The 20,435-nt window shown below is 37.2% G+C and overlaps 1 long non-coding RNA gene across 1 annotated transcript in view; it reads left to right on the top strand.

Moving 5' to 3' along the window:
- Positions 1-20,159, top strand: part of LOC147911019 (uncharacterized) — a 98,144-nt gene extending 77,985 nt beyond the window's left edge. Inside the window, exon 2 of the long non-coding RNA XR_015544771.1 lies at positions 20,065-20,159. This is a non-coding gene — a long non-coding RNA (uncharacterized LOC147911019). The remainder of the gene's footprint in view (positions 1-20,064) is intronic.
- Positions 20,160-20,435: the final 276 nt, after the last annotated feature.

Raw genomic sequence — 20,435 nt, 5'->3', positions numbered from 1 at the left:
AATTAAAATGTAATATTGCCGATACGCGATAAAGAAATGACTGCACCACGTAGCAACCAATCAGACAGGACAAATGCGGGCGGATATAAATGAGTCTCTGGGCTCTCCTAATATACGGTTTGCATATCGGTATATACTAAGTTAAATAAAATATCGGAGCGCTGAAATGTTTCAAGATAACACAGCTCTGTATTACTCAATTACAATTAAATGGAGATGGCCTTTCCGTAAATCATTTACTGCAAATTGCACTTTTATGTTTGTCGATTATTTCTTATTAAGTTTATATCTTTGATATTTCATATCTTGTAACTTTTTAGTGTGTATAATGCTTATATAATAGTTAAAAAGGGAAAAAATTTCTCTCAATAATAAACCGTAATAAACAAATGCTAATATAAAAATGTCATGCGATATAAATTACGAATATAAAACTTTATATTTTCTCCTTAATGCAATTTTACTGCATCTCGGCCAAATGAGAATATCTTTGTATTTTAAATCTGGAACGAACGAAATATTAGCTATATAAAAGTTTTGTCTGAGAGAAAGGAATTGCAAAATATCAGAGGTAAAAAATTCACGAACAAAAAGTTTGTAAGAAAGATTTAGATTTTTTTTTTTTTTAAAGAAATATATTTGTAAGCAGTTGAGAAACTTTATTTCTATTTTTTTTTTATCCAGAAGGCAAACCTCATCCTTGTTTAGTCGAAAAAGTAATTCTGCACTAAAATATCGCAAAGAATAAATTACCCGAAGAGAATATAGCGACTTCGTCCAATGTTGCTTGAGAACGAAAAACCCGTGGATCTCTCTTGCGACCGGATCTCGCTTTGTAAAAATACGTCCGCCGTTGGCGACACCGCCGCCCCCGTTTTGACCGCTCGCCGACACCCCCGCGGGATAAATTTACATCCCGAAGTTACGGGTCGACATACAACTAAACGAACGAACGACAACGCATCCAAACGAATCCTCGCTCGATGCGCTGACGTCACATGGCCGGCGAAATTGATTTTTCGACAGCGAAAGGGGGACACGCGGGGGGGAGGAGGGAGGGCCCTTGCGATCGTCAAAAAGTGCAGATCCTGAATATTTTAATGGACAGCTCTCGGGACGTGCAGTCGATACCGGGGAATATCTATAACGGCCTCGGTATCATGTGCCTTAATTAAAACGCTTACGCGTTATATTTTGCAGATGAAGCTCGACACGGATCGGAAGCGGATGTACATACCGTATACGCAGTGGTGTAACTGAGGGGTCCACGGAACGATGAGGCTCGAATCATGAGGGATCAGATATAGTATATAAAAAGGAGACTCCTCGAGTCGACTGGAAAGAGAAAAAGGAAAACAGAAAAACGTAGAATGCAATAAAGGAATAAATTAACAATTTATTTCAAGAGAGAATAATAATTTATTCTGCTGTAGCATTAAAAATTGCTCTGTGGATATTAATATAATTTCCAAGAGGGAAGAAAAAGAGAGAACGAGGAAGGAAAAGCGAACATGTAAAAAAGAAGTGATAGAAGGAAAGGAGAAAAGGAAGGAAACAAGATAGGGAATGAAGAATACGTACAAAGGATGCTGAATTCGTCATCTGCCATAATTATGGCATTGAGTCATATTAACCACAATCTTACGTTTTACTTAATTCTTTTAGTGTTTTACCTTTTGTTATATATTCTCATTATTAATTACACACTACATTACCATATAAAGTTTTCGTAGAGTTCTAGGAACGAAATTAATCATCGACATTATTCGGGAGAAAGAGCAAAGCTCTGAGATAATTCCAGATAAAGAACGAATGCCCACGAAAATTCTCCACAAGAGTTTCCTGAATGTTATTCACATCGCTGCGTATAACGTAATATGTACATCTGGTACGCGCTTTGTATGAAGCGCGATCCCCGATATCCGGGCGGCATTTGCTCGTCCTAAATTGAATCCTAAATTGATCCGTTTGGAGCGTTTCGCCGAGAGCAGTCCGAGGTTCGAGGGATCGACAGGTGCTCTTTCACCGATCCCGGTCGACTGGCATGCACGCGCCACGCGTCCCACGAGAATTAATCCCAAACGAAGCCACACGCTAAATATAACGCGCGAAGTACCGCGACTATATCCCCGATTCTGTAACTTTTAACGACAATTCGATATCGTTACTTTATCGTTGCGCAGCTCTTTCATTATGTATAATACCTACGCAACAACAATGTAATGATACCAACGCTGTTGTTAAGAGTTTCAGAATCGGGGTAATGCGGCACGAGAGACATTTGATGATTTCCTCGTAATGTTTTCTTCGTACCACAATTTTCCAGGAAAAAAAAGAGCGGGGGGGGGGGGGGGTACAGATGTACTCTCCACATTTCTTGGAGTCTCACGCTAAAAGAGATAAAATACTGCCACTTACTTTTTTTATTAAAAACAATAAAAAATTTGCGCTCTTCAGTAACAGTGGTAGATTTTCACTCCTTCGGAGTGAAATTTCACATTTTTGGAGTGAGAGTCACTCCAAAAAAGGAGTGAGATTTCTTTTCTTTGGAATGAATCTCATTCTAAAAAGATAGTGAAAATCTGTCAATTCTTATTCAAGAGTGCAAATTTTTTACTCTTTCTACAATGGCAGTATTTTGACACTTTAGATTTCACTTCAAGAAATTTAAAAAGCAGTTGTACATTATTCAATAAATCGTAATGAAATTTCACATAAAAAGAAAAAGGATATTTCATGTAAAAAGAAAAAAAATTCTGAATAATCTTTTTAATTGCTTATACGGTTCTTGAAAAAAAAAAAAAAGAAAATACATTATGAATATAAAAGTAGTATGCATCTATTATGTATTATCTTTAATATTTTCTGCTTGTTTTTTCATGAGAGATCACCTTGGTTCTACCGTAATTTACTGGACATTCCATTATCCGCGCGCATTTTTTAGCTACCTTCGGATTTTACGCTTTAAATTACGCGTATATTGAAACAATTCGCGAAGATTCGTAAAAAAAGTGATTAATTGTATTGAGGATTATCTGAAAGAATTTTTAGTTGCGAAAAAGTAAAATTGCACGAAATACTATCGCGTAAATCGAGTGGATTAATTTTTTTATATTAAGAAACTAATTGCGGACAGTCACGATTGTCGTGACCTACTTTTAAAAACTGCAAAACGTAACTGAAAGACGTAAAAATATTATAGATAAGTCTTATATTATTCTGATTTTTTCTCAGTAGATATCATAGCAAGATAAAATGCTATTTTTGCCAAAAATAATTTTGTAAATCATAGGAAAATATACGGCATTATGAACAATTTTTCTTCGAAAGAATTTTTTATTTTAAATTTGAAAACAGAAAGAATATAAGGCAAGATATTTTAATGTAATTTTCAAAATTCCGTCTAGTTCGACTAAACTCAATTTTCCTCTCTCTCTTTCGAAAGGCTCAATTAACGCTACGTTATTTCTGACCCTTTTAAAATTCATGATCCATCGAGGTCTCTGCTAGAATTACGCGCGACAATACACGCAATTTTAGTATCGATCGTGATATTCGTCTCTGCTGAAAAACGTAATCAAGAGTTGACCATATCGCTTAATGAGCTTCCATGTAGGAAGTCAATATATTGCAACTAATTGCGCATTTCATGCAGTTGATTATCGATAATTTCGCCTTTCGGTGCGTTTGAATGTTTCAAGCGCGCCGTTGTTGGAAAGATACCGAGCCAGCCGTTTCTACAAATCGAGTGAATTTCCAGGCCGGCCAGATATAGCAAATCGCGGGAAAAAAGCTTCGCGCCGATCGATAATCTGGTGGTAATACCGTTCAGCTTAGCTCGCTATAAACGACGCAGAAAAGACTTTTCCTTTTCTTGTTTTACACTGTAGAATCGTCACCCTCTTTCCCCGAAGTGCTATGAAGTATCAATCTCTTTTTTTTTCTCCGTTCGGCACAGCACAAAGACTTCCAATGAACAGAACTGAACTTTCACGGAGAGTTCCACGAGGAGTAATACAGAGTGTCTCGGACAGAGCAGTTAGAAATCCTCGAGTTAACTTCTACGAATTTTATCGAGACTTTTGTTTTCTTCTACGGAATGAATTTCAAGGAAGAACTATTTTGTCGCAATTGTCAATTATTCATATTATTTACTGTGGCAATTAAAATTTCGCAATAGCAAAGTCCATTTGAATTTAAATATTGTAGAAGATAAGGTTGTATTATTTTAATACTCATACGCTGAAAATTTATCAATTTGATAAAAATCCTATATTTTCTATTATGAATCGCCAGTAGAACTGATATGACCAATGAAATTTATTTTAACATCGATTTCAAATTAATTCATGAAATTGAGCATTGTAATTAAATTGGGTACGTCTAGGACATCCTATATTAATCTAGAATATCTCAACAGGCGCGGAAATGACTGAATTAAGCGTTAGTTAATTATACCGAAGTCGAGGTCGTTTATTAATAATTGGAATTCTCGCACGATCTCTCGCAACGTATAATCGCGGAATTTACGATGGAATCTTCGTCCCAAGAAATGGTGAATCTTCCGTTCACGTGAAACGCATATGTGTGCAATTAGTGGCAATTAGAAAATACGAATTGACTTTGTTTGGGGACGCGAAGATTCGAGAGATTTCTTTATTCTCGCCTGGTCGTGCGACAATGTGACTTAGAGAAGAGAGAGAAGAGGTCGCACTGTATAATAAGTACTATAATTGAAGTAATAATCTAGACCTTCGTTCTCATGATGGTTTGTAAAGAAGTTTCAAATGACATCAAAAATACCGTAACAACGTGTACTTAATTTTTTAATAATGATAGATAATATGCAGTGCGTCCTATTTAAAGCAAACTACGTTTTAATTGCCTTTAGTATGCCTTATCTTTCTTTTAAGTAATGGAAAAATGTTAATTGAGTATAAACAACATGAGTAATCTAATGTATGTTTACACATGACACCAATTATCTTTCTCTTAAGTCTTAAGATAAAGAAAATATTAAGAAAATTTTACTCTACTTAATAAAAATTATATAAAAAGTTTATTACTGGAATGTATTTAAAACTTTCAATACAGAATAAATTATTATATTGATAATAGAAATAATCGTAACAATTAATAATTGCCTTCGTAGCTACGATGTGGATATAGAATAAATTGTTGTAGTTTCTAATTCTCGAAATGTCATTTCCATGTACTTGAAGATGCGGTCGAGTTGCAGCTACGAAACAATTTTGGTCAATTAGTAAAATTCTTTCTCTTCCAATTGATTATTAAATGCTTCGAAACATTTGTAGCATTGACAACCTTGACCGCATCTTGAATCAACAGTTTTGACAGTTTTTACGTTCTCACAAGGTTAGCTTACGATTCTAATATATATAATACAATCTCGTGTGGGTTTCGTGGGGTTCGTTTTATGCTAACCTTATGAGCGTTTAATCTTCCGTGCCGTCCATAGCGGGTAGATCGATCGACCGCTATTTGCGTTTTTAATTAACGACATTCCATCGTCGCACCGAGAAATAATTTACGCCGCTTATATACCGCTTACGCCTTTTTTACGTATATAGGCATAGACTCAGCTATATTGTGACTTTAATCGTAGTTATTTTTACTCATCGTAAAGAGCCAAGATCGTAAAAATAACGTAAACGAACCCTCGGGAATATCGATGAATCACAACCCCAAGAAGTTACAATAGAGGGAGAAAAAAAAATTTATACAAAATGTTCGTCAACCGCTGACTATAATCTAGCCAGTTATACTGACTTCTCATTGCAAATTACATCGATTTGCATGAATAAATTCTCTTTTCTGAGAATCGCTCGATTTTTCGTAGTTGACGGTCAAAGTTTCAACTTGTATGCTCACAAACACGATGTTGTATCGATTAAAAGTGACATGTTCAAAGTAGTAACTGGAACCGAACGGTCGCGTGAGCGACTTCGTGCGATCGCAAATATAAAATTTCAAAATAGAGCGGTTTGCAAAAAAAAAAGTTACGTTTGCAAAATCGACCAGCCACGCGACAAAGAGTGTTTTCTTAACACAAACACTACAGGATCCACAGGATCGCACAAAGTGTATGTAAAAAAAAATCTGTAGCCAAATATTGAGTAAAATAATTTCTATACAAAAAGAACGATTTTAAAATAAAAAATTTAATTATTATAGATATAGATCTGAAAATAATTTTGTTAGACCATCAAAATTTTTAGAACAGTCAAACTGATTGTAAAAAATTTTTGACGTTCTAGCAATCAGTCTGAGTGTCCTACCTAAAAATTTTGATAGTCTAACAAAATTATTTTCAGATCTGTGTCTAACTAAATTTTTAGATTTTTCAGTAAAATTGTTCTTTTCGAATTAAATGTTATGTTTAGGTTACCAAACATAATTTTATCTTTATAAATGTTTAGTACATATTATTATTAGTGATACTGGTAATTCTTACTAAATACTTTGTCTAAATTTTTTAGAATAAAATCTCATTCCAATAAGAGGCTGAAAATTGAGCCAATCTTTCAAAAAAATATTTTCATCCTGGAAAAAAGAGTGTGAATTTTTCATTTTGAAATGAGATTCCATCATTTCCAAAGAATGAAATCTTACTTCTTTTTTGTAATTTCGTTCCTTAGGGGGAATCTCACTCCAAACGAGAGAAAATCTATCACTCTTTTTCAAGGGTGAAAATATTTTCACTCTTTTACAAAGACTGGTTCAATTTTCACTCTTATTGTTAGAGATTTAGAGTACTTATAAAGATAAAATTATGTTTAATTATATTATCTGAACATTTGTTGAAATTATTTTACTCAACATTTGGTAGCTATAACCAGACTCCTTTTTCAGTGTACACGATTCAATTGGAATAAAATGTGTAAGCTATACATGGTTTCGGATAGATTAAGGCTACGTTCAGTTTGTTTTCAGCACTTTTATACTTATTTGAAATCTAATGATAAAAATAGAATAATAATTGTAAGCACTTAATAAAGCGCGTGAATATCTAAATCAAATGTAGCTTAAATTTTTCCATCTATATTAAATGAAAAAAAGCAAAAATGCTGACTTTCAATCCAACGTCCTCCAATCTCATTTACACCCGCCGTGATTAATGTAATTGTTACTAGAAAACAAGCTTACACAGTCGACTAGTAGCCTTGAGGGCTGAGTATAGATATTGTACAATATATAGTATGTTGTATTGATGACAGTAATTGGAACATAAACACACTTGTGTCACACGAAAGTGTCTAAGAATATTGCAATTGGAAAGCACTCAAAGTAAAATTTATTTATTTTTTCATTTGTATCACTGATTATTAAACTCTGTCCAATCGAGCGAACGGAACGCGAGCTAATCTAACATCTTTTGATTGGAAATAAGAGTGTTTTCACGCACATGCACAAGCATACGTGAACAAGGTGTAACGATTTCAAACTTTCTGACATTACGCCAGTAACTTTCACGCAAAATAAATCGGCGAGCGTGCCCCTCGGGGATTTCTCTCCGATTCCCGCGATTTTTTGTCACACGCTCGCTCTCCTCGCGCGCTCATTTCGCTTTTCCATAGGCGAATCGTGCTGCTGCTGCTGCTGCTGCTGCTGCGGAATGGCGAGCGTTAGTTTTGCCTCCGCTGGCATTAAATCATAGACGGCGGTTTCGCCCGCGGCGTATCCCGGCGGTCGCAGAATTTTAAGCTTTTTTTTGCAACAGGCACGGAGGGAGAGAAAGCCGGCGACTTCGCGCCGCGGCTTACTGTGGTCTCGCGCATTTTGAAATTCGACCCAATAGACGCAATTTCGTCACTTCGTTAACCACATTTTTTTTTTAATCTAACCGTGTAATTTTATGACGAAATAGTTACGTACAATTAAGAATAAATAATGATCGAACTGTCTGCCTTGTGCGCATGAAAAATGCAAGCGACGAATGTTTCTCATTTTAAAATATCTTACTTAATACGAGACATTTATCATAATTCCTTTGGAATATCAAAGATTAAAATATCTCTCGATAAAAATTTCCCTTTGCACTGTGCGATTTTTACAGAATCAAATTCCGATCTCGCAATAACTATTATCATTTATATATCCTTGAGATTGTCGATCTGCTAATTACGCGATCAACTTCGAATGCGTGCGCCCGTTATGCGTGAGAAAATTTCCGCGTCACGACGGCGCGTTCCCAGCGATTCCAGTCCCCCATTTCCTTGGAATTAGACATGGAAAGGCGCGAATCGAGACTCAATCAAGCGCTCAACAATACGCACGGCGTGCACTTTACGGCATTCGGTGTTAGAAAGTATATTAACGGCCCAATTATCGCGAGCGGCAACAATGGCAAGAGACTCGCGTTAAAGCGCTAATGATAAATCTGTGTAAAATATTCCATTCACAACATCCGTAAGCTTCTCTCTTTTTTTTTTTTTTTTTACCGCCACGAGAAATGCGCAGTTTCTAAAATGGTCGCATCACGTCGACACGCTCATCAAATTTAACAACAGCAATTACATTTGTAATCAAAATTAATCAAAATTCTTTGGAGTGAATCCTACTCCAAAAGAGTGGCAGAATTTTTACTCTTTTGGAGTGAGATCCACTCCAAAGAATTTAAAGAGTATTTAAATACGGATTATTTTTTCTAACATAATATTGCCTCATTTTTAAGATATCTATATTAGAATTCTGTAACCCGACTACTCATTCCAATGACGTCTCCACTGTCATAAGTATTCTTAGAACTTTTCAACTGAAACATCAATCAGATAGGGATTATTTTTAATTGAACGGATGTTTGTTAAAAGCATCTTTAACATGAAATTTCATATTGATTCTCCATTCTATTAAAATATCACTTGACATTTTCAACACGATGACAAGACAGCTTATTAAAAAAACAATTACTGAGCGCATTGTTATACATATTATCGATATTTTTATATATATATATATAATATACATATATATATATATATATATATATAATTATACAAACGAGACGTAGAACGTAACGAAAGAATAAGAGATTAATTGCCTGTTTTGTCACGCTTCCGGTTTCGGAGCGGCGTTAACAGGAAAAAAAGAGGGGTGTCTACGAACTTAATTGTAAAATCGCGTATTGTCGCGCGAGTTATTTCGTAACGACTCGTCGCACGCGCGCTCTCCGCGCCAATTCCACGGCACCGCGTGTGTCCCAATTATCGATCGTCACGATCGATTTTATCTCGGTTGCTATTCCAGTCACGCGCCGGGATCAGACACACCCTGACCTGCCCGACGTGGCGGGAACGTTTCCAGCTTCCGAACAATAATCGTCGCGCCAAACTCGACGGGATGACGGAGACAACGTTGTAATATACGATCGGACATCGTTCTCAGTCGTTAATGTTAATTTAGTAGTTAGTTGTACATAGACTCCAAAAATATTTCGTTGTACCGGTTCCGCGGAATGTCGATGACCTTGTGAATGGCTTTATAAATTCTAAAACGAAATTCTATACTGGCGAATGTCCACGGATATATACAATGAGTTCAAAAAGTATTTGTACAAAGGACATTCTTTTTATAAAAAAAAAAAAAAAAAAAAAAACAAAGCTTTTATAGATTATTTTATATATTACAGAAAATGGACATTAAGTTAATAATCAATACTATATAATATTAGGTCATTTAAAAAGTATCCGCGGTTTTTTGTTCAATTTTTTAATGAAAAAACCGCGAATACTTTTTAAATGACCCAATACTATATTGCATTCAGTTCTGATAACAGCTGCGAGTGTATTTGGTTTTAAAAATATTATTTTTTGACTGTACAAATACTTTTTGTACGTCAAATTAATACAATTTTTCATTTTTACCTTTTTTTAAGATAACATTCTTGAATTATCACGTACCTTTTTAGGTAAAATAATTTTTTTAAATGTTCAGTCTCTTTTATTCTTTCTTAAGATAAATTGTTAATTAATGTTTACTTTCTAAAAATAATAATTTTTTTTTTCCAAAGATATCTTCTCTATCGGAATATTTTTAACACTCTATTGACACTACATGAATATACGAGCACTGAAATTCCGTCAGCACAAAATATATGATCGATGAATATTTATGTAACGTAGAAGAACACGCACTTTTTTCCGAATTTCTCTCTTGTAATTAATAGTACATTTAAATAGTTGTCGCCTTCGGCTGGCACATAATTTAAAACACAGGAACTTTCCCCGTACGTAAACAACAGTCATTCCTAGTTGTATTATTTTGTTTTCTCTTCGGCTCTTTTTATGTGCTCGCACGACTTTTATCCGGAAAGCGGCAAAACAAATCCGTCACGACGATCGTTATAATCCACGGCTCACAGTAAACGCGTTCAAAGCGATATAAATATTATGCGAACGTTTCGCGCATCCAGTCGCGAAAATTTCTGCGGCAAAACACGACCGGGGCGGCCGTTCAACCTCTCTGAAACCTTCTGTCACGATCCTAGAAATCGGTCCGAGTTCTCGAATATAAGTAATTGTCAATTAATAGAAATAATCCTATTTTCAGTCAAAGCGGATCTTAGTGCTTAATAATACTAAATACAAATTTCTGCAAATATATTATTTCAGTTTTATAAATCGCGAGAAGTAATTGTACTCTGATGACTCTAGAGTATTGCACTTGGAATCATTTCATCCTTATTGTTTCAAATCAAATGTTAAACAATAATATTTGCGTTGAATGAATTAAGCGCCAAATGAAACGCACCTTTATAACGTATAATGGAAAAAGTGACGTTTTAGCTATTGTAATTTATTCATTTCTTTTAAAGATTATTTAAAAATACATACATACATTTCTGACATGTTGTCTAACAATAATTATAGCATATTAAGAATTATAGCATATTAAGAAGCAATTAAGACTAACAATAGTGAGTTAAATCGATATAAAGTTAGTAATTAGTATAGAAAAATGGGACAAAATGCATTTTTTTGTATGAGAAATTTATTCGAGCTGCCAGTTCACGATTCGAATTTTAGCAACTTTTTCTCAGATCGAGAACTTGGGCTGATTTCTAGCATCGTGGACAGAAGGCTTAAAATGCGGGAAGTCGAGCATGGCGGCTCTAAGGAACTTAAAGCCACTGTTAAGGCACGTCGCTGCTCTCGATCATCATCGGTATTGATCCCTCTCTCTCTCCTCGTTGCTCTTCCTCTCTCACTCTCTTCCTGTCTCTCATCGTCTCTCTCTGTCCCCCGTCTCTCTCCCCAACAGCGCCGCCATTCATTATTCACGATGGACGGCATCAAAACAGCGTTATATCGCGGTATATTGCGCGGCCCGATCTGACTGAGAGTGCAATGTTCTTACAGAGGAATGTCCTATGCAGTTTTCAGCAACCGGAATACAAACCCTCTTCGATTTTTCACAAGAGAAAGACTCGGCCGATAAATATTCATTATCGCCTGTAAATTCCAGAATATTATATCCCCAGAATATAACATGTCGAGCTAGCTATACGCGCGTGTTTTCATCTCAGGAATATTTGATCGGCACGAAGCGGATTTTTCCTCAAATGTTACGTGACGTAGCCAAGAATTTTCTAATTGCAAGCAGCTGAAAGCGAAAGATTTTTCGCAAAGCTTCCAAGCGCTTCCAAGATGCTAAAACAAGTATTCTTTCAAAGAATTTTAATTCTACGTTTAATCGGATAAAATATTTGATAGCGAATATCGAAATTTTCTTTGACAAAAAAATCGACATCGCCGCGAGTCTATCGTCAGATTAAGATCGCTGTTTCTGGAACAGTCTGGATTTAATCCTATCAGACTTTATTTTATTAATTTGAAAACTAATAAGTTAAATTAAAATTTTTTAAAAATTTAATTCATGCGCCCTTCAAATAAATAATAATTCATATCAAACAATTATTATTTTTCAAAATTGTAAATATGTTTCGAACTATACATTATTATGTTCATCATATCTCAAACGATGTCGATAGAAAATAATTTCAACGGATAATGTCTTCAAATTTGATGTACATTACAATGTACGCAGGATTTTCAGGATTAATATAATCATAAAATATATGATATATTAAGCATCCTGCGATCTCGGTCACCGATCACTCGCTCCACCGCGAATAATGTCAATGTCGGAATATTGACAATAAAATATCGATTCGAGAACCTCGGGACATATCGAGGGTTATCGTTATCGGCGTGACGACCGACGACGACGACTCCTATCCAATGTATGCGCGCGAGTCGAGTCGAGGTCGTTCGCACCAACGACGAGCACAAGCCGGCATAATATGCCATGCCGGCGCGACGCGGCGCGGCGCGGCGCGGCGCGGAGTGGAGTGGAGCGGAGCGGAGCGACGTGCCTCTTGCAGCCGCGTGACTGCGTCAGAATCGTACAGTTGCTCCTCCCCTTCTCTCGTGCACGGCCCTGATCTCGGACAAGCAACGCGTAACGAGGTACCAACTGCACCGTAAAACCGAGTTTGCTAAACTGGCGGCCGTGCCGAGTCCGCCCGCCGATCGAGTCGGATATCAGTAGATAACACCACTCTCGTCTCTCGTCCCCCGCTCGAAAAAATCCGACGACAAAGATCACTCGACAAAAGTTTTCTGATCTCTCTTCGAGGAATTTTTATTGATATACCAAGATTTTTACTGTTATTGCGTTCTAATATCATTAAGTTATTTATATTATTATTAGGTGTTGGAATTAATTCGTAGCGTTTTTTAATGAAAGAATGTTATTTATTTCACATGAGCATTAAAAAATACATTAATGAAAGTACTTCCCATCACTTGTAAAACGCTACGAATTAATTCCAACACCTAATATTTATTGTTATTAATGCAGTTAATTAGTTATTTCAGAGTGTTGTCAGAAATTCTTTATTCTAAACTTCTGTAATTTTTCGCGGACAAAATTTCATTATTTTTCCTCATTGCGATAACATTTTGAAACTTTCTGCAATTTCTTTTTTGTATTTTTAATTTGGAAACCGTTAAATATTTTGTTGAGAAAGCAATTTAATAACATAACAACGTAGTTAAATGTTGCTGACACTGCTTGCATTTTATTGTTAAGTTGGTAATATTTCAAAACTGTAAAATATATAATGTGCGAATATTAAACTTCTTCAAAATCAGGAATTTTTATTTTTCAGAAAATTTTACGAAATTTCCTTTTCCGTAATTTCCCTGATATTTCCATGATTTGCCTGTTTTGATAACAGTTTTGTAGCAATCCTACATTTATATATATGCGACATATTGCGATATATTGACATATTTAGATTATAATAAGCCTAAAGTCTATTAATGAATGACGAAATCGCTAAAATAAATTATCACCGTTGCGCAACTTGATTTTTATCGTTATTGTAAAGTTCAGAAACTATATAAAATATAGCTTAAATATATAAAATAATATCTAGAATATAGTACACAAATTTTGAAATCGGTCGATTACTTTCACATCGCGTAGGCGGGCCGCACTCTGCTAGATTGTTTGATTTCGTAAAACGACTGTTGCACTCGTAGGATGTGCATACCATGAAAGAGAGATTGCAGAGAGGAAGGGGGATACGTGTGCGGAATAAATTGGTGGATTTGAATATGTACGCGATACTATGTAGTGATATCATACATTTTTGAAAATCTGCCATTTCTACGCAGCGTAAAAAAATTGCATATTTTTTAAGTTCAAAAATTTATCGTCTATCATACGTTCGTTGTTAAAGCGATAACATTGCGTAAAAGTTTACATGATTATTATTAAGTAAAGTTTTGTAACATCGAATAGTTTTACGAAATCTTAAACTCTTTGAAAAATCTTTGCACAATGTTGAAGTGAGATTTTTCAATCAAGCTCGTTGCAAGTCATCATTTTTTTATGTTCAATTTTGACAACAAAATAACAAGATTCATACAGATGGAATGTTATTTATATTTACGTTTCATCAATATTGATGACAATTCAAAACAGGATTTACACTACTTTTTCTTTAAACTAAACGGTCATATAATGCCATATGATATTACACCACGCCATTACTCGTTTTGCCGCAACAGCGTAGCAATAATACCTCAACAACAGCAGCTCGATGCCATCGCAGAGTGTAAACATTTAACGCGTAACGGATATAACGTTCCGAAGCATAATCGTATCCGATTACCGCCAATCGGTTTTTCAATTATATCCCGCAGGTGTAATTGAGTTACAGCAGCGGTATATGCGAGACCGTCCATTATCCGCTTGTTTGCCGATTATCGACGATCCTTAGGGTGCTTAGGCGCTTCTCTCATCACCGTTCAGATCTGTTCAAAACCTATCTCTGAAAATGGATAAAATGGCTTGGAAACCTAGGTAAAATATTCTTTAATAGCCGCTATATTTTGATGAAGAAAAATTGACGCTTTAATGTAACATCAAAACAAAATGTTTTTAACGTCTTGCATTTTCTTGCATACTTCTATCGTCATTAATAAATTCGTTAAAAATATGAATTCTAAATACTAGTTTGTTAAAGATGGATCCAACAGTGCTGTGTGTTGTATTGTAATTAAAAGAAATATTAGCTCTTATCGATCGATGTTTCTTTTTGAAAAAACCCGTAGCTTTGATGCGGCAAGTAGATCTGATGAAGAAAAATTAATATTATTATGTAACATCAAAACAAAACATTCTTAATGCGTTTTCTTGCATATTTTTATCATCACTAATAAATTCAATAAAAATATGGATTACGAAAGTAGGATCTCACACACACACACAACAATGCTGTGTTGTATTATATAACTGAAATAAATACTAACTTTTATCAATGTTTCTTTTTGAAAAAACTCGCGACAAATGGATGAAAGAAAATTAATGTTATAATGTAACATCAACAAAGATGTTCTTAAAGCCTTGCATACGTTTATCATCATTATAAAAATATAGATTCTAAACATTGGTTTGCTGTAGCATAGATCCAACAGTGTTGTGTTTGTATCGTAATTAAAAGAAATATTAGCTTTTCGATCACAATGTTACTTTTTGGAAAAAAAATTCGCGGTTCTGATGCGACAAACAAAATCGCAATGCAGTTCGCGTGACGAGAAAATCACGTATAAGATAGGTGATCGCGGATGACGTCAAGTAGCAGCGCTTTTCAAAGCGTTTTACAATTTGCAGCTACAATGCGTCAACGGGAATCGTGACGCAAGGTCCGTCGCGATAACGCAATTCGTGCAGAAAAAAAAGGTCAAAAGTTTTTCCTCGGCGATTAAAAGTGGTTTAATCGATTTTCAGTGTCGGCGAGGAATCGTCATGTCGCGTTACGGCGTAATGCAAAAAACGATGCTACGGAAAGCAAAAGAAAGATAACAACAATAAAAAAAAAAGAAAGAATTATTGCGTTAGTCAGAGCAGTTGACGCTTGTCAAGTAGCGCTCTGCGCTAATCGCACTAAAATAAATTTTCAAGCGCAAGTCGCACCGTCTCTTAGATCACTGCGAGAAATGAAGTTCATTCCGTTGAAGTAAAAAAAAAATTACGATCGTATCAGGCGCGTTCTATATTTATTTGTGTAAAAAAATTCATGAATTTCCAGAAATAAAATTTAAATCTCTTAAAAAGTAATCTTATTAAAGAAATCTAGAAATTTGAAATTTTTGATAATAAATTAAAATCACTTGCTAACAACACCACGATTTGCTTTCTGAACGATAATGCGATCTGCTTTGTAAAAAATTACGTAGATAAGATTTAAATATTCTCGGACGAATATAATCTTATATGAGCGAGAAAATGCGAAGAAACGAAAGAAACTTGTATCAGGTCTTGAAAAAGATCATCCTTATTAATTTTTTTTTCCTACACATCTTTTTTCGACATGCAATATTATTGCGTCTGATTTGAAATTTATTCTCGGATCAATATTAGACGAGACACTCTAGAATGATGAGTTTATCGTCTACGAAGAAGACAAACACAAGTGTATGAACACAGTGTAACGACGAGATATTATTGCGACTTCAATTTGCGCGTCGCTCGCGAGACAAAAAAAAGTAGGCAAGCCTGCCGTCATTTTTCCCGGAAGCAAAAATCCTCGTCGCAAAAATAATCGTCGCGCTAACTCGACGCTTGCAGTTTTATTGCGTGGCGGATTTCGTGGAAAAGCCACTCCGTTATAATCTCGATTCGCAACGCGTCGCGATGAGTCATCCAACGAGAAATTATACTCCGTTTCGAAAAACTGCGCACGACGATTTTCGTGAACGCGCGCAGCGCGCAACACACAAATAAATTAGGCGTCTCGTCCGCAGACCAAGAGGATCAGTCCCACGCTGTGGGTCTGGTTAACTAACGTTGATTAGAGAGAACCGAGGCACGATGGAGACGCAAGAATAAGATAGACGGGACGAAGAATAAATACACGGCGTCTCACTTGCATGGCGTTAAAATTGACGACACAGACGGATCGGGATTCGATCTTTTCACGCGGGGAATCGAGGGACACCACAGTCGGCTTTTTAAACTTGATATTAAATATCATCATAATTAAATACCAGATACGTTAGCGAAAAATTCGATTGAATCTATAATAGTGTAAATTCCGCTTGAATTTAAAATTTTAAATAAAAACTGGCGCAATGTTATATTTTACCCCGCCAATATTGACTCTGGTTGTCCATTTCATATTTATTCGCGTTAACTGATAATGTGCCGTTTGAAAGTACGCACGCTTTTAGTTATATTTGTGCTCTTATTCTTTTGTATTTTATTGTTTCGCGGATTTTAAGTCTATCTTTATGTCGTGAATCCTCCGATATATACCTCCGATATAAATAGACTAGGAAAATTCACTCGGCGACGATTAGCGTTCTCAGTAACGTCAGTAACGTACAGCGCAATCGATCCTAAGGGCCTGTTGCATTCACTGTTAGTCCTCACAGTTAACCAATTCAAACGGCTGTCCTTTTCAAGATTGAAGTTGCGATATGGACGGGGAGAAATACTGAGTCGAACGCCCGCGCGCTAATCGATGCCGGGTACTATTGACTGTAAATAATACGTCTCCCCAGTCGTTCATCCCGCTTGAGAGCGCACTTGTCTCGATTGCATTTCCCGTCCTGTAGATCGACGTAATGAGCCGACCGGCCGCTCCACAAACGGGGTCTTTAAATTGTGAGAATAGGCAGACGCAGTAGCGTAAAGAGCGTATGCCTCGTCAAGATCTTATCGGTTTACCGTTATCGTTTCAAAAATTCAAACATTCTCCGAGTAAATTCGACAAGATTTCAAATCCTTAGTACATACGATTTCCAATCCTTTACACGATGGGGGTCATTCGTGTCCCGTTAATTTTCATCACTTTAATAAACTGTGCAAACGTTATTAAGTGATCCTTACATATTTAACATTTTCAGAAAATATTCATAAGGTTGTTTTTATATTATAAAAGAATTGCACACAAATGTCATAACTAATTGAAATATCGTGTGGTTTGATATGAGAGTCTCGGATTTGTAACCAACAGGTCACAGGGTTCAAACTCCGCATCTCGTATATACAGATAATTTCGTAATCCATACTGGCTTAGCGGGAGTCACAGAAGAATTCTTTAGATTTCTAAGTGACTCTTTGACTAAATTCAGAGACATACAGAGACTGATTCTATTTCTCCATTACTATTAGGTGTTGGAATTAATTCGTAGCGTTTTACAAGTGATGGGAAGTACTTTCATTAATGTATTTTTTAATGCTCATGTGAAATAAATAACATTCTTTCATTAAAAAACGCTACGAATTAATTCCAACACCTAATATAATATTATTATTACTCATAACTAACTACTTAATATGTCTAATTTTTGGAGGAAAAGAAATGTCCAGGATACGAATGACTCGAGTCGTGTGTACTAGAAGTTAATGTTGCGAGGAGAAATGAGGGAGTCATGGTGTCGAGAGCGTTATGAATAAAATGTCGCCCTTCGCGTATATATATTTAATTATTAAGCTATCGTATCTTTAGATATTCAAAGGATAAAAGTTTTAGAACAGTGACGCGCAACCTACGGCTTGCCTGTAAATTTTTTGCAGTCTATCGTTTCATAGCCGAAAAATGTCATTATTTTCTGTTATAAACTGAAAAAAATTTTCTGGTCGAAAATGAACCAAAAGGTTACGATCATATCAATCAGAACTCTGATTATCTCGAATAGAATTACAATAGACTCAATCAGAATATTCTGATTCTTCTCCCTCTTTAACACAATTAATTCTAATTAATGTCATCAGGCTTTTCAGTGTGCAAAAAAATGAACATTACGGCCATGACTCATTAAAAACTTTTAGGAAATTATAGATTCTTGTATACGCGTAAGCATCAGAAAATCAACCAATCAGTATCTTTTATTTCATAGAAAAGAAAAAAAATGAAGGACTTCGACTTCATTTTCTTATGCATTATACGTTATGCAAGACTCTTCTGCTCTTAGAATCTCAGTCTGAACAAAAAAAAATCTCATTTTTATATATTGAAAACTGAGTCACGCTTTTTCAAGACTGATTTAATCAATTTCACTTTTTGGAATGAGATTCTCTAAAGAATATAGAAAATAAGTTTTTTCAACACTTTGGCAATGACAATTTTGAAACACGGCTTTTTCGGAGCACAGAACTGTATTCTTAGACATCGATAATTTACATTTCGATTTTTCGTTCTTCCAAAGAGAAGACTAAAAAATTTCTAAAAATGACCTTCTGAAAATAATCTTCGAAAAAAGGTTGCGCATCACTGCTTTAGAGTAACTGCGATAGCCGTCAACCGATACTCCACGTGCGCGATCGCACCGGGCCGGAAGTAAAACGTTTCCCTCCTTTACGAGGCAAAGTAGTCATTTGCGCGACACAATCGTACAATTTCCCCAAGATAAAGAAACATAACAAAAGGGGGGGGGGGGTGGCGGGGAGAGAGGCAGGAAAGGACGAAAGAGCGGGAAGAGATATTATCTCGCTGCAGTTCACGCCGCAAAAATCTACGGTTCGCGCGTTCTCCCGCCTTTCTTCGAAGAGGACCTCGTCGGAATTCAGTCCCGAAAGGAAACGGGAAACGCGCAAGAAACGCGCGCCAGCTACATGCTGTGCGCACATACGCACACATACGCACACAAACACGGTATATACGCGGTATAAGCGGCAACAGCAGCACTCGTTTAGTGCCGCGGGGGCACCACGCGGCGTTGCGTCCTGACCTGTATTATTTTTCTCTCAACGTTGCGTCCCCACTCCGCGCTCCCTTCCCCCCCCCGACCCTTCCTCAAAGTGTCGCCTTCCCTCCTCCTCCCTTCCCCGAGTTTCCGCCCCCCTTCCCTCCGCCTCAGGCGGCACGCACGAATTACGCAGAAACGGATAAACAACACGCGAGAGAGCGCGTCAATGAAGATGGAACGGAGGGAGGGGAGAGAGGTCGGTCACGCTTGACAGCGACCGCTCAGCCGCTGTCGTCTACCATCATCTACCATCGTCTATGTCGGCTCGCCGTCGTCTTTCGTTGTCAACATATCACGGGCACGACGCGACGCGGCGCGCCGTCGAATTTCGCGATCGTCCCCGTGATACACGCATTCGCGCACGCATCCGTCGAGGAGGGAAGAGGGGATAGCCGGAAGGGAGATACGAACGGGGAGGAAACTGATGTAGCGAGCGAAAGAGAGATAGTTTTTATGGGAGAATGAAAGAGGAATACGAGGGGGAAAAGGAGAACAAAGATACAAAGATGAAATGAAAGAGGGAGAGGAAGAGAAAGAGAAAAAGAGAGAGAGAGAGAGAAACACCGGTCAAACATGGCAGGCGATGTGCCTTGCAGGCGGAAAAAAACAAGATTTAATGTGAACGAGCGTGCGTGCGAGCGTCGCGCGTGGGGACGAAGGACAAGGGAGGGGAGGAGGAGGGGGTGGGGGCGGAAGGGGTGCCGGAGAGGGAGCGGACGACGCCGAAGAGCGGCACCGAAAAACGCGACACACACCGAATTGCGTAGATTTGCGTAAGTACTCACGCTGTTTTCGGCACGAGTTTGGCTCCGTTTGTGCCTTCCCGGTGTGAGAACGGTGTCCGACGTGCCCCAAGGCGGAAGGATATAGCAGCGGAACGTTTTTATATAGCAGAAGAATCGTGAAGTGTCGTTGTCGCCGTTGTCGTCGTCGTCATTGGTCTGCGCGCCGACGGTGGTCACACACACGCGGGGTCACGCACTCTTTCTCTCCGCTCCGTGGCCGACTCGTCTCGTCTCGTCCCGCCGCGACGTGTGTCTGCGCGACAGAAAAACAACACCCGACGTCCTTTTCCGTCCTGGTCGCCCCCTCCTCTTCTAACGCCGTACACACACACACACACTCTCTCTCTCTCTCTTTCTGTCTCTC

This window comes from Acromyrmex echinatior, chromosome 1 (assembly GCF_024713525.1).
Source record: "Acromyrmex echinatior isolate Ae372 chromosome 1, ASM2471352v2, whole genome shotgun sequence".
Classification (NCBI taxonomy): Eukaryota; Metazoa; Arthropoda; class Insecta; order Hymenoptera; family Formicidae; genus Acromyrmex; species Acromyrmex echinatior.
Note: the sequence above shows the minus strand (reverse complement) of the source record. Positions and strands in the feature narration are given on the sequence as shown.